The 15,555-nt window shown below is 38.9% G+C and overlaps 1 long non-coding RNA gene across 1 annotated transcript; it reads right to left on the minus strand.

The window, feature by feature from the left end:
* Window positions 1-8,927: 8,927 nt before the first annotated feature.
* Window positions 8,928-11,654, minus strand: LOC149676431 (uncharacterized). The gene is made up of 2 exons (XR_016366699.1): window positions 9,725-11,654; window positions 8,928-9,650 (listed from the first exon to the last, which is right to left on the minus strand). It is a non-coding gene; the product is annotated as an uncharacterized LOC149676431 (long non-coding RNA).
* Window positions 11,655-15,555: the final 3,901 nt, after the last annotated feature.

The raw sequence follows: 15,555 nt of genomic DNA on the forward strand, positions 1-15,555 counted from the left end.
TTATACCACCAGATGGAGACGAAATAGTGGTGAGAATAGTTCCGTTCCTAGGACACACCTCTTACTGCGCTGATAGCGAAGAGTGCCAAAGTAATTTGCGTTCTTTCGCTGAATTGGCTCCACATTATTCGGGAATTAGAAGTATTCTGAATAAGATCTATCAAATCAAAGCGTTGCTCAACGCGTTAACTAAAATTTCAACTGAAATTGAAAGTGGTGATTACGATTCTCTGACAACTGTCATGGCGAAGTCGAGAAAAATCTTGGCCACACGTGGGAAAAATTTAAATAACGAACAAAATAATGCTCCCACAGGAAGCATTAACGCTCCTCGACCGACTCTCGATGAAAGTGAAATCTTGAGTCTTTACGAGAATCAATTCGCTCGGGCAATGCTAAACACCAACGAGTTTCACGACACGCCCTGCGACTGCTGTTTTAGATTACTGAAAAAAACTGATTTAAGAGCTGTAGAAAAACTAGTTAACAGTGCTGTTTTTGATAACGAGGCCTATCTGATTTTAAGAGCTGGCTGGATAATGAATAATTCGGACGCTAGAGAAGCGGACATGCTTCTATGTCGTTACTGCGCTACGGATTTGGGAAAGGGTAAAGTTCCCATTAGATGTTTTTTGAACAACTTGGCGGTTGACAATCCTCCGCCAGATGTCACTAATTTAAACATGTTCGAGAAAGTTTTAATTCAACTTGTGAAGCCCTTCCACACTGTGGTGCGGTTAGGCACTAAAACCAATTCGAACGTGAAGTTTGGTACTGTTAAAGCTTTAAAGGGAAGAGTAATTTATCTTCCAATACCAGTGGAAAAAAATTTGAAAATGATTCCCAAGACGTTGCCCAAAAACCACGAACTGCATATCTTGGTGAATGGCGTTCCCACAGCGGACAAAAAGGTTTGGCAGCAGGTTGTTTGCCTGGAAAAAGTGTTGAAAGCGTTCAGTGTGCTGAAAAAGATAAACCCTTTTTACAAAGACATTGATATTTCGACAATGAATGAGGAATATATTTGTGGCACGCAAGAAATTGATGGAAATGAAAATTCATTGACTCCCGAAGAATTACTGAGCGTAACAGATCCACTTGCGTTAATTAATGATGGATCTGATGCGTTGACACGTGCTTCCGCTGCGCTTCCAACAGAAGGACCAGCGGATAGTAGTCACGACGTCCAAGTTGACCAAAACGCTTCGAACATGCAGAAGCAGGATGAAAATCAGTCTAGTCTTGCACCAGGCGACGCCTACAAAATCCTAACACAGCCCGAGGCTTTGTTGCGAAAACTATCTGAGGGTGAAGCCAATGATCTGTACGATCATTACTCTATTCATCCAGTGAACGTTCAACCACCGAAGGATTTATTGGGTGCTTACCAAATGAAGCGCGTCGAGGCCGAGCCGGTTAGCACTTGGGACAAAAAACTGGAATACATGAGCTTCGTTCATTTGTTCCCTCGGGGTCGCTTTGGCAAGCACGATGATAGACCATTTGGGAAAATAACGGAAACCGAGTATCGTTTATCCCGTCTTTTGAACAAAAGTCCAATTTTTAGACGAGATTACGCCTATTTGTTCCATTCTTATCAAGAATGCGAAATGAAAGCGATTTCTAGCAGTTTGAACTACGTTCTTCGTGTAAAAAAACCCATGCCTATTGGGGTTGAAAATTTGCTCAGTCGCGTTGAATCTGGCGATAAAGAACTTGAGAGTAATTTAGCTACTTTCTTGGGTCATATTCGAGGAACGAAGGACTACTGGTATAAAGTTCTTAGGGACGTTCTAGCGATGATTCGGGAATTCGGTCCTCCAACCTGGCTTTTAACTTTTAATCCGGCCGAGTACGATGATATGGAACTGCACGATCACTTGAGAAAAGTGAATTCAGACGTTCCAGGAGTAGAGTCGATGACGGTGGCTGAATTGTTGAATTTAGACCCACTTAGCGTCAATTTGCACTTTCACAACAAAGTGCGGTCGCTGTTAAACAACTTTGTCTTGTGTAAGCAAAATCCAGTTCTTGGCATGATAGAACATCATTTTTGGAGGGTTGAATACCAATCTCGAGGTTTACCTCACTACCATATGCTTTTGTGGGCCAAGGACGCTCCAAAGATTGGAACTTCTTCGACCGAGACTATTTTGGATTACGTGCAAAAACACGTCACGTGTTCGATGCCAAGAGCATCGGTAAGTCCGGAACTACACCGGCTGGTAAAAAAATTCCAAACTCACAAATGCACCTCCAGTTGTTATAAGAAGGTGAAAAATTCTAAAAAAGGATTGAAAGTGTGTCGTTACGGTTTCCCTCGAAACGTAACAAACATTGCCACTATGAATTCTGTTAGATCAGTTACTCGTCACCGTAAAATGAAAAAGGTGCAGAAACGACTGTACGACTTGCCGAGAAAACAGCACGAAGTTTTAATCAATGATTACAATCCCACGCTACTTTTGGCTTCCAAAGCCAACATGGATTTGCAATTTGTCGCTGACAAATCGGAAATAGTGGCAAACTATGTCACGGCTTACGTGACAAAGGGAGACCGGGCTGACATGGACCAAACTTTTGCCGAGTTAGGCAACGAAAGTTTGTCCAAAAAATTATTTGCCTATAGATTGAAATCTTTGACGTGCAAGCAAATAGGAATTTATGAAGCTCTCGATATGATGCTGGGCCAAGACCTTTACAACAAGTCTGACAGCACTAAATTTATAAACACTAACTTGAAAGAAAACCGATCGAGAATTTTGAAAGGTTTCAAGGAACTCGCTCGTTTGAGGGAAACTGACCCCGAAAGCAAGGACACTTGCCTAAAAGGGTTCGTCGACGACAAATATCCGAATCGTCCTGACAGCTTGGAAAATCTAAGTTTGCGGGAATTTGGTCAGTTTTACGATTATGCGATGCGCTCTGAGGGTGTCGAGAAAAATGCGAATGTAATCCAGTTGAAAAACAATCTGGGTTTCATGAGAAAGAGAATTAAGCCGTACATAATAGAGCACTTCTTTCACGACCCGATAGAGGAGAAAGAACAGTATTGTCACGCTCTACTGATCCTCTTCAAACCGTGGCGTGACGAAACTGAGCTATTGGGCGATTTTGAAACATACGCCGATGCTTTCGAAAACTCGCTTTCGGTGTTAAAAGACATGAGAGAATACCACGAGAAACTCTCGGTTTCCAAAGAAGTTGAAAAGAAACGGAAGGCTTCTAAAAAGGCGAAAGAGCCAGAAACCATAGTCTCGGAGACTGAAAGTGACGACAATGAAAATGCGCTGCAAGGGAAGGAAATTGTTATCGAAACCGAACACGCGATGGCTGATGTGGAAGCTGCCATGGAAATGAATTTCGAGACTGATGTTGACAATGTGGCGTTACTAAACTCGGATCAAAGGCGAATTTATGATCACATCATGGATCACTTCTCCCAAGAGGGAGAAAAATGTAGAAACAAGTGCCTTTTTGTGTCGGGACCTGGTGGCACTGGGAAATCGTTTCTCATAGACACTCTCGCCAATGCCGTAAGGCGTCGCTTTCAAAATCCTGCTAGCGTAGCCATTGCCGCGCCAACGGGTTTGGCAGCTCTGAATGTTAATGGCGTAACGTTACACAGATTACTAATGCTACCGGTAGATCATGGGCGTATCGCCGAATACCATTCCCTGAGTTCAGACAATATGAGCATTATGAAAGAAACTTTGGGAAACTTAAAACTGTTAATTATTGATGAAATTTCTATGGTCTCATCGGTTTTACTGACTCACGTTCACTTGAGACTGAACGAATTTTGGGAAATGAACCAACCATTTGGTGGAGTGGTCTCTATCCTTGTTTTGGGAGACTTTTTCCAATTGCCTCCGGTTCAAGGTAATCCCGCGTTTATCAAAATCACTTCCGAAGAAGCCAGACTTAGATTCAATTGCATCGGAGGAAGTGATCTTTGGAAGTTTTTTAAATACGATGAACTAACGCAAAATGTTAGACAAGCCAACGACCAAAGTTACGGCGACATTTTAAGCAGAGTTAGAATTGGAAATATTTCCGAAGCTGATGTTGCAACCTTAAAAAGTAGATTGGTTGCTGACGGACAACACATCGAGGTGGCTATGGATCTTTTCATTAAGCTGTCCAATGAAGGGTTTCACCCAATTTGTTTGATGCCAAAATTAGCGATGTGCGAAAAATTCAACTGTGAAATGCTGCGAAAAAACGGCGAGAAAGTTGAAGTCATTCCTTGCCAGGATAGACTCGCTGACTACGGCAAAAAAATGAATAAAAACATTCTCAGGAGACTGCAAGGGCTACAAAACGAACCGTCCAAAACTGGCGGTTTGGAGAGCGAGTTAATTCTTTGCGTTGGCTGCCGTATAATGGTCAGAAGGAATATTAGTTTTGAAAAAGGCGTTGTAAATGGTACGATGGGTTTCGTAACTGGATTCAAGAAGGACGAACAAGGAAACGTTGTTGGCATTTTTCTCAGAGTAGATCGCGAACCGAATAACGACGACGCTAACACTGACTTTTTAGTTGAGAAAATTTGCGTCAAATTTTTGCTCATGACAAACATTTACGTTAAGCGCTCGCAGTTTCCCGTCATCCTGGCGTACGCTATCACGATACACAAAAGCCAAGGAATGAGTTTAAAATGCGCCATTATGGATTTGGGTCCGAATTTATTTGGAACGGGCATGGCGTACGTCGCTTTATCGAGAGTGACGTCCTTAGCCGGACTTCATCTATTACAGTTCGATCCGACTAAAATTAAGGCGGATGGACGAGCCATAATGGAGTATAACAGGCTTCGCAAAAAATATAGGCCAGATCTGCCTGTTTTGAAAATAACGGAGTCGAAAGAAAGGCGAGGTGGGAAAAGAAGTGCGCCTACACTATCTAAAAGCCTTTTAGAAGGCGAGGAAGAGAGATGTGAAGAAACACCGAAGAAGAAAAGGAAAGCCCAACAGAGTTTGGATAGTTTTCCCTTGAAGGGTTTAGCTAACGATGATCAAGTAACGTGCTATTCTAATAGCGTTTTGCAACTGCTCTTATTAGTGCCGGAATTAAGAGAATTGGTTAAGTCTTACAATGGATCGTTCGTTGAAAAACCAGTTTTACGGTGCCTTCATAACACGATAAACGACATCGAGAGTTCTCAAGGAAGTTTCAGTCGTAAAGGGTTGGAACTGAGAATGGCTGTTGGAAATCATTTTACGCAAAACGATCAACAGGACGCCAGTGAATTTTTGATGGTCCTCTTGACGACACTAAGCCAAGAAATGGAAGCCGATTACTCTAAGGTTCTAAAAGAACTTTTTTGGTTAAAGTCGCGAAACGTTACCAAATGCCCCAAATGTCAAGTTGAACAAAATTCGGAAAATATTGTTGAAAGCAACATTTTCAATCTTCCACTAGAAAACCGAGATAAAATTGATTGGAAATCTCTAGAAAAAAGGATGAGATTAACAGAGATGCGGTGCGTTTATTGTAATAATCCAACAATACAAGAGTGTGATGTATTGATATCCAGCGGAAAGTACGTTTTTCTGTGCCTTCTACGGGGCGATTACAGAGATGGTCAACCAATTAAGATTTCGACTAAAATATCAAATTTTGAAAATCAAAATGTCACTTTGAGCAAGATTCTCTTTAAAACTAAAGGGGTGATTATTCATAAAGGTCAATCGTTGGCCGAGGGACATTATGTGAACTTTGTGAGAAAAGACAACGGCTGGTACGAGGTCAGCGATGCAATGATCAGAAAAAAGGAGAGATTCGTCAGTAGCTTGACTGACGTCACTGTTTTGCTCTTGGAAAGAGTCTAAACACTTTAAAGGGGAACTAACGTGCCTGAAGTCCATATTAAATTTACCCCGAGTAAAGCCTAAAATTTCAATAATCGTACCAGAGAGGAGCATCATATCTGTCGAAGATATTCTAATAGTTTCATATTCCCTTTTAAGTAATTTATGCTTGGGTAAGATTGTTGGCCCTCGAGCATGTTTAAGGTTTACAATGGTCAGAGATTAATTTTGATGTTGCCCAGACTATAATAACCGTGAATGGGAGAGGAGGGAGGATTGTAGGGCCATGCTATTGTTATGAAAAAAGGCGATGATTCTTGCATTAATTTTTAAATTTTCTAGTGAAGGGTTTTTAATACTCTGTGTTAGTTTTGCCCCAATGGTATTTTATGTAAAAACAAGTTAAAAACGTAGCCCCTGTTGGTAATGCTATGTGATTAAATATAATTCTTTAATAAGCTGGTGAAACTATTGAGACAAACTCATATTATTAGTTAACATTGAACAGATTTTTGGAACTGAGATTTAGACACTCGTAACCAAATATTAAATAAATACTGATTAAAATTAATATATTCGAAGAGTTCTCTAAATATCAGTTTCGCAACTACCATATTTTCTCTTTTAAGCGCGCTATATTTTTTTTACATTAAGACGCTTATAAATTATTTTGCATTAACAATTTCAAACCGTTCCAAAAAAATCCACGAGATTTTATAAACTAAATTAATTTAATCTAATATTATACTGTTTTAATTTCAACCCCCTGTAGCGAAGATTTTGTGTTTAAATATTATTTATTAATATAACCTTTTCTTTGTATAACTTATCAATAATGTGTACCCGACCCAATCTAATACCACTTACAAAAATCCATTTTTAAACTATTTAATGGCCATATGAACTAATTAATTTGTCCCACTAACTAATATCCTACTATTGTTGGAGAATTTGTTTTTATAAAGTTTGAGAATTATTTCCCCAATTGCGTTTACCAATATATATATATATATTACATTACCCTTGTAAATAAATAACTAAACCATTTTTTTTTACAATTAATATTCCAGGAAGTTTTGCATATTCTCTATGTGTTTCTCACCAGCTGGAGTAGTCTGAGTGACGGGTGGCATTGAGTAAAACCAACAGGGGTAGAATGTGCAAAGCTTTCTGGAATACCTTTTTTTTCTTCAAAATTTAATAACCTTTTCATTGTCCCTTTGGTAACCCACGCGCAAAACAATAATTCTCATGTCCTAGCAGCACTGTTTCCAATCTTAAAGCTAAGAGTTGCCTAACAAAATTTTAAAAAATTGACCCTCAAAATCTATTTTTAAATTAACATATAATAGCCAGTAAATAGTAAAGTTTTCTTTCGCCTCCTCCCCCTCCCCCCCTTTACATAACTAATATAACGAAGAACAAAATTATTTCGACATAAATGCTACAAGCAGTGCATATTTTCAACTTTGAAACATGCAATTTAAAGACTATTTTCGTACAATTATAAGCGTATTGTATCAACACGTGCCAGCTGCTAAGCTTCAACAGAAAGATAATTCATCATAGCCTTTACCAGTATAATAAAAGGTTAAAACTACACAGCTAAAAATATGATCATCATCATTATAAAAAACAACACCACAAGGCTTCGATAGACAGATCAAGAAATATAAATATTCAACTTCTATGCCGAAACAACAGACACTTTAGACTGGCGTGTTCAAAGAATGAGAGCGACTTTGGATTAAAAAAGCAAAGATATCAAAGAAATAACCTTCGTATTGGTTGAGCGAGTGTCTATAGAACGTCAAGCTGTACCAAGGCCAAACAATACATGTCAATTATTTGGTTTCCCTGCATAATTATACAACGGCTTGGCAAGCCTTGCCTTCAAGTTCATCAACACAATAGAAGTTCATAACAGATATGAATTCGCTAAAAAAAACTTTTTTGAACAAAAGTTGCTTCAACGTTATTAAAATTTAGAACAGCAATGGTTTGTTACTAAAATTATGTACTTTACTATGTTGGGAGTTTGGGCGCACTCCTGTAAGCCAAGCTTCTGGGCGACAAAGTTTTGAGGGAATAAGGGACTTGTCAGCATGCCTACCCTACAGGAACTGACTACCCCGTGTCCGCGGGTGGTGAAATACCCCAAATCCCCCCTCCTTCACCACCCGATTAAACCTCAAGTACTTCACTCGTAACTCTAAAAAACCCAACTGTGATTAACCGCATAATCATCTTGGACTCCATCGAAACGCCTTATGAACGTTATTTTACGGACGTTTACCAAACAAAACAAGCTCGATGGAATTAGTAAAATAAAGCTGCCAATTAATGACGTTAAGCAGTAATGCTATCTGAGTTCAAAAGTAAAAAATATATAAAAAAATAAAATGGACTGGAGACGTCGCTAACAAAACAAAATCACGCGCGATGGAGCTAGTAAAAAGCTACCGATTAATGACATTAACCACTAACGCCATCTTAGTTCAATAGTATTAAATATTGAAAAAATAAAAATCAACTGGATTGAAGATGTCACTAACGAAATACAAGACGCTTCATTAACTCTCTGAGCTAAACTGCAGATTCTACACCAACAAATCACTACCCTTTTTAAAAAGCATCTTTGAGTATATTAGCAGTATTTTAACAAACTCCCCCTTCCCTTTTTTATACCTAAAATAATTTAACATTAAAACCCATGCTTACTATTTTTCTGGCTATTATATATTCTCAATTTTACAGTCCTAGGATTAAATGTGTATAAATATTTTTTCATCATTGAATTATTCACTTGAGAGATTAACAAAATGATTATTGGTGCTCTAACGTTAATGTTGAACTTTTCACACTTTTTAAGTCCAACCTTCACGTATGACTGTCTTTGAACATTTTTTTAATCCCTCTCATGTATTCATAGTGAAGCTTACATTTTAGATTCAGTTAAAATTAATTATAGCTATTCATAGCTTTTCCCTGTTAAGGTCTATTTTTTGCCAGCCAGGACGCAATCACTAATTATTCTCAAAAGCCTTTCTGGTGTCAAAAATAATTTTCTTTCTAAAGTTATGAATGAAACCCTTAAAAAAAAACGCAACTATTAGCTTTGAACGTGAAAACAAAATTTTTATTTACTGGAAAATAATTATAATGAATACCATAAATAAATAACAACCAGGGAAATTCAATTCCAAATTGCGTGCTATAAATAAACGTAGCAATTATCAATCCAAATGTGTTTTTAAAATAAATCTTTAGCACATTCCAATAAAATAATCATGCGTGTTTAAACCTTGACAAAAAGTTTAACCAAAATATTCTTAAAGCAATTTATTGTTTTAATGACTTTTAAGTAATTACTGAACAGCCATAACTTTAAAAAATTACAATTTATATTTTAACTATTATATAAAATAAATAATATTATTAACCCTAACTTTTGTCATCAATAAACTACTGTAACTCTCATTTGACTTTATTTATCAAAGGTAAAATAGTTACCATTAGTTTCATAAATACTAGTAAATAATTTGTTGGTCCTGGTATTTCCTATATTCAATGATAAATCTAAGCACAGTTCCATTGCCAGACTCCCCTAGTACGCTGGCTAATCATTTATCATCTATCCCAATGGCTAAATCCAATTAAGATTGTACTTAAGGACATAGCTAAAATTAAAATATGCCAAACTACCACACTATACAGAAGAGAAAATCTTTTTAAGACGCGCCAAAGGAGGGGCCCTTTGCATTAAAACTGAATGGCTAAATGTATTCCTGTTATTGTATATCAAGTTATTATGAAATTGCCATCTTTTCCAAAATACTACAAAATATTATATTGCCAAATTATTGCTAGTTGTCTTATTTAATCATGTCATTTTTAACAAAAAAATTTACCATTTTATTTTCTTAAATTAGGTTAAAGTTAGAGCACCACAAAAGATGGTATTCTATATGTTGAATCTTGTGTAAAGGTTAAGAGAAATATCCGTTCTGAATAAGATGTTGTTGACACAATGACATTGGAAATGGGGTTCAAAATTTGCCTGAAAGCAACTGGTATATTCTGGTCTGGGTTCATCACAAATAGTCAATCTTTGTCATGACATCACACCCTCGTATATCTTACTTCATCAGCTCAAATTAAGATTAAAAATATTGATGTGACGTCCTATTAGCTACTATTGAATGACAAACTATTTCCTTTTCTGCAGCATGCGGGAATGAGCACTGAAATAAATTTACCACCACATGTACGCAAAATTAATAAAAATTAAGACCGAAGTAACAGATATTAATCAAAACGCGTCTTGGATTTAACCAAGACCTAAAAAGTATCGATAAGAACAAGGTTAATCACTTGACTGAATGCGCAGATATTGAAACTTTTTTTTTAATTAAAACTTACATGCTTAAGAAAGTATGTTCCATCACCCTATTCCATTGAATAAACTTACTTTACTGGTAGTAAATTTTTTCCCTCTCAATAATTTCAAAAATTTACTTATCTCGGGTTTTCGAGCACAATTCCATTCCCCGAAAACATTTTATAACTACATTTATTATCACTTTTAAGAGTTTTCGTGTGGAAAAATACCTTATAACTAGTAACTACACGTAACAATGACAAAACGATTTAGGGTAGTCTGCTTTAGCTTCTGCTGCGCCCGATACGAACAAGGAGAATGTATAGTTGTATGCCCCCCTTGATAGAAGTACGCCTTGTGCCATTCTCATGCCTTGTCTTTCGCTGGCCTCGTCACCAAGGCAGTAGCCCACTCAATTACGCGTTAAGCTGCTCGAGAATTCTGTGTGAATTACTTTTTAAGGTATTCGTCAGCAAATAGTAATTGTTTTTGAGAGCATTCCTCGCCTTGAAATAGGACAACTACGAAATAATTAGACCAAATTGAAGTTTAAATATTCGAACAAATCTTATTTTATAAATATCTTCTACCATTTCAATTTCTATAAAACTGTTCTACCAAATGCATAAAGAGTGCTACCAGAAGTCTCTGGGGCTACTAGAAATACAACATTTACCATAGGAAGATTCGCAGCGACAAGTTTAAAAATCCCATATTCCTTTAAAAACCGTTAATGCATTATCCTTGTTCCTGAAGATATACAGACTAAGTAGCAGAGTCGAGCCACAGCGTCGTTGATCACGCGACTCGGTGAACGCAGGCTATTTTTCAAAATAACCAAGTCATAATTTTCAGGCTACGACCACGCTTAAGTTAACAATTACAACAAAGAAAATAAAAAAAATAACGAATATCATGCACGCCCCTACTGCTTGCGAACCATAGAAACGCCATGGCAGAACCGTTTGACCATTGTCTGTCGTACCGTTGCTATAGACCCTTTTTACGTAAAAAAGAGATGTCAATCCTTAGTATCGGGACATATGGGAGGGGGGGGGTTTGACCCCTCGCCGTCTCTGCTCTATTTATGATATTTCCATCGACTCGACTCACTCGAGCGAGATGGAAGGCAAAGTTTTACCCCCGTGTCTTTCCATGTCGAAGTTGTCTATTAACATAAGTCAGTTTAACCAAGAGTAAAAATCATAACGTCCATGTTGAATGTGCTGCCATTGTTGAAATTTGCACTAAAATTAACAAAAGGTTTCACTATGGAGCGTTCAGGGCATGAAAGGGGATATGTTAGCAAGCTATTAACGACACAATGTCATACACGTACTCTCTTAAAAGTGATAATAAATGTAGTTATAAAATGTTTTCGGGGAATGGAATTGTGCTCGAAAACCCGAGATAAGTAAATTTTTGAAATTATTGAGAGGGAAAAAATTTACTACCAGTAAAGTAAGTTTATTCAATGGAATAGGGTGATGGAACATACTTTCTTAAGCATGTAAGTTTTAATTAAAAAAAAAGTTTCAATATCTGCGCATTCAGTCAAGTGATTAACCTTGTTCTTATCGATACTTTTTAGGTCTTGGTTAAATCCAAGACGCGTTTTGATTAATTATCTTCTAAGGCTTTATTAATATAAAGTAAACCAAAACGGGATAACCCCAACTTAACCGTACACTTTACAGTTATACACAAAAGAACAACTTCTCTGTCTGAGAGCTGACTACAGACTATCTTAACTAAAAATCACAGAGATTAGGCTATGTGGAGGCGCATGTAACATGGAGGCATAACACCCTGCCAGATCCAAGGAGTAGAAATTCCAGGAATCTGGCAGCCATGTTACATCCCCCCTCTTTAGGAACTCTTTACAAAAATGGAAAAAAAAAGTTACCCCGAGGAACCTGATATATCTTTAGCAGGGGTAAGTAATAGATGTAAATATCACAAAATTATTTATTTTTCTTTTTTTCTTTTATTGCTCTTCTTCTTTTTTCTCACGCTTCTCTGCCAAACGGGCCTGTCTTTGGGCTTCTCTTCTGGCTTCTCTTCTGGCTTCTGCGGCTTTGCTCCTCCTTCCGGGACAATCTGATACAACGTGTTCACCAATCTTATGGCACCGCCAGCAGCGCACGTTATTCCGAATTAAGGGACGCTTAGCGTCAGGGACACGTGAGGGGACTATTTTTTTCGGGAAGGGTCCTTTAGGGATCCAGCCCATTGAGCCAAAGCGTTCCCAATTATTGTCCTCCTCCTCAGAGTCCAGTTCAGGCTCCCACCTATGAGATGAAGGAAGCGGGAGTGGATTGGGAGAAGAGTTTATCCGTATGGGACGTGTGTCAGCTAGAGCTAGCGCCCTAAACTTTTTGTAAACCGTGATAGGGTCATGGACTCTAGATTGAGTAGAGATATGTAAGTAGGGAGTCAGGGAAAAGGGGTCGAAAACCGCCTGGGCGACCTCCTTTGACGTAGGGTTAAACCCAGCAGTTTCTTCCAGCGTGGAGGAGGAGGAAGACTCCTCCAAGGGAACCGTTCCCGCAGGATCTAGTAGTTCATTGACTTCTTCCCGAGAGACTTCCAGAATAAGTGTCTCTTCCTCCTTGAAAGGACAATTGACTTCAATATGTCCTTTGGTGTAGCATAAAGAGCACGAAGTTGATGACTCTCTAAAACGGTTAGGCATGTAACAATCACGTGCTTCATGTCCCAAGTCTCCACAGTTCCTACATCTTTCTTGTTTTTGTGGACTGGCAGGGCAATATTTCGCCATTACTTCAAGAGATTTTCCTGTTAAGTCTAGGGCTTTTGACATTTTATTATCTGTTTTTCGCATCCCTTTTGGTAATTCGAAGAACCATGGGGCATCTTCAGCTTTTTTCGCCATCTATTAAAACAATTGATTAATAGAGTCTCTTATTAGCTTGGGAGATAAACTCCCATGGGAATATAGAGATTGGCTCTCGGGAAAAGCAGAAATGTTCCCTTTTTAGGTTCAGGATATTACTATTATTAAGGTAAACTTGAACCTCGTAAGGTGACCTTAATCTTTTATCATCAGGAGGTCAGTAATAGATGTCAACTTCATTACCTCCGGGCCGAACCGTCGCTTTCTTACATACCTCTCGTCGCCCTCCCAATTTAAAATGTTCTAAATAAATATCGGGTAATGTAGCCCTATTTAGACGAGGAGTTCTCATTGATTCCGACAACGTGGTCGACGAACTGTCAGACACATGCTGTGATTGGGATTGTGAGTGTGGAGGCTGTTCAGGGGTTGATATTTCCTCCGAAAGAGTAGAAATCGGTTCTGGAGGTACTATTTCCACCGAAAACCCAGAAGAAGGTAAATGGTGTAACGCAGGTTCCGATTTGGACCTTTCAGAAGACGTTGATTTGTCTTCCGGTGTTACAATTTCTTCCGTGAAACTGGAGGTTGGTGTATGTAGCTTATTTTCCACGACTGATTCATGATCAGAAGGGGAAGCCTCCCCTGCCGTAGAAGGCGGACTATTATTAGAGGGATGATCGAGCTGAAAAGCCCTCATATCATGATAGGTAAAAAGGAGGAGAGGAGGGTCTTCAAAAAGGGCCATGCCCGGTTCACTATCAGAATCTATAGGTTGATGTGAATCATCGCGAATTGCAGGAGGGATCTGTACATCCGCTGCTTGATCTTCTATTGTACTTGATGTCGAGGTTTGAAGGACATCTGGCATAACAGGAATAATCGGTTGATTGACTTCCTGACCGTCCTGCGGTGACGGTGATGAGGATGATTCAGATGAAGTAGTTGAGGAAGTCTCCGCAGGTTGGTGGTGTGCACTCCCACCATCCGTAGAAGGACTAGGCTCAGGATCATCTGCGACTTCTGATTGCGAAACGGGGGCATTTCTGGCGTTATCGAAGACAGCTACGTTAGTCCAGTAGAGTTTTAGATGCTCTAAATTAACTTTTCCTACATTCTGTCCTGAGTTAGCGTCCTCTAACTCATAAACTACGGGAGAATGTTTTGCTATGATTTTAAAGGGACCTGCCAATTTAGGACTAAGCTTTTTCATAAGCTGACCAGTCGTACTTGATAAAGGATGTGATTCCATCCATACTAGCGTTCCTACCTCAAATTCTAGAGGGTCATGACGGAGGTCATAGTATTTCTTTTGGTGAGCTTTCGCTAACTTAGATAATTCATTACTGAATTCTAATTGTTTCTTAAGAACTTTTAAAGCTTTTGTACGACTGGGGTCATCAGGGTCCTGAATGGGTTCTTCAATTTCTAAATCCCAAGGGAGACCTGGCTCCCGCCCTAAATTCAAAAAGAAAGGGGATCTGCCCGTGGTTTCATGGGGTGCAGAATTGATAGCAAATTGAAGAAGGTCAAGGGATTCATCCCATCTGTCATGATGATTCCCTACATAGAATGATATAAACTCGCCTATTACTCTATTTTCTCGTTAGGTGAGATTTCTCTTAGGCGTGTAGGGGGTTGTAAACTTTGGGTTAATTCTAAAAGCTCTGCACGTTTGCAGCCAAAGTTTCAAAGTAAACTGTACCCCTCTATCACTAAGGATAGCTTTTGGTTTGGTCACACAATCGAGCAGAGGACGTCACAATCGTCGTCTGCTCAACTGTCTGCTTACAACACCATGCACATAACTATAGAGAAAGATTTTTTAGGTCTTCTCTCAAAAAAAACTAAGTTTAAAAAAAGTTTTTTCTTACCTGGCTGAAGAAAGGTCCATGGGTTCGTTTTGTTGAGACATGGCTGGCTCGAGAGAAAAGTGATGTCTTTGGGGTCTGAACCTCGGCCTTTTATACCTTTTACTATGGTCAGGGCGTGTTCGAGATCAAACACGTGTCCCCAAGATGGTTAGCATGTACAAGGGTAAAAATTTTCGCGGGCAAATTGGTCCGAAGCCATGTCATTGGACCACAGTATATCTCCTTTTAAAGACATTTTTGAAAAATTCCCCCCAGCATTTCTTTATTTGCTCATCCAAGCTTCTTTGGTTATCTGTACTTTAACCGTATTTACCATCTCGAATAGTGACAGATCATGTTAAAGGCTTATAGAAGATACCATAGTGAAAGGCAAGATGATGTCAACGCGCTTGTGGTGCTGGCCTACCCGCGTGAACCGCGCTTTCCCCCCCCCCGCGAGCCGTTTGGGGGCGTCCGACCGCGTTTAGGGGGTGGGGGTCGCGAACCACGCGCGCGCGTTTTAATTAATCGTGTTTAAGTATGAATGATAATTACAAATTTGTTTCATTCAAGTATTAGACATGATACCATTCACTACACCTGGAAACTTAATTATTTTTGGTCCTTCGGGATCAGGTAAAACAGTTTTAT

Source organism: Phalangium opilio, unplaced genomic scaffold (assembly GCF_054372755.1).
Source record: "Phalangium opilio isolate 3A_F unplaced genomic scaffold, DU_Popi_V2 ptg000046l_1, whole genome shotgun sequence".
NCBI lineage: Eukaryota > Metazoa > Arthropoda > Arachnida > Opiliones > Phalangiidae > Phalangium > Phalangium opilio.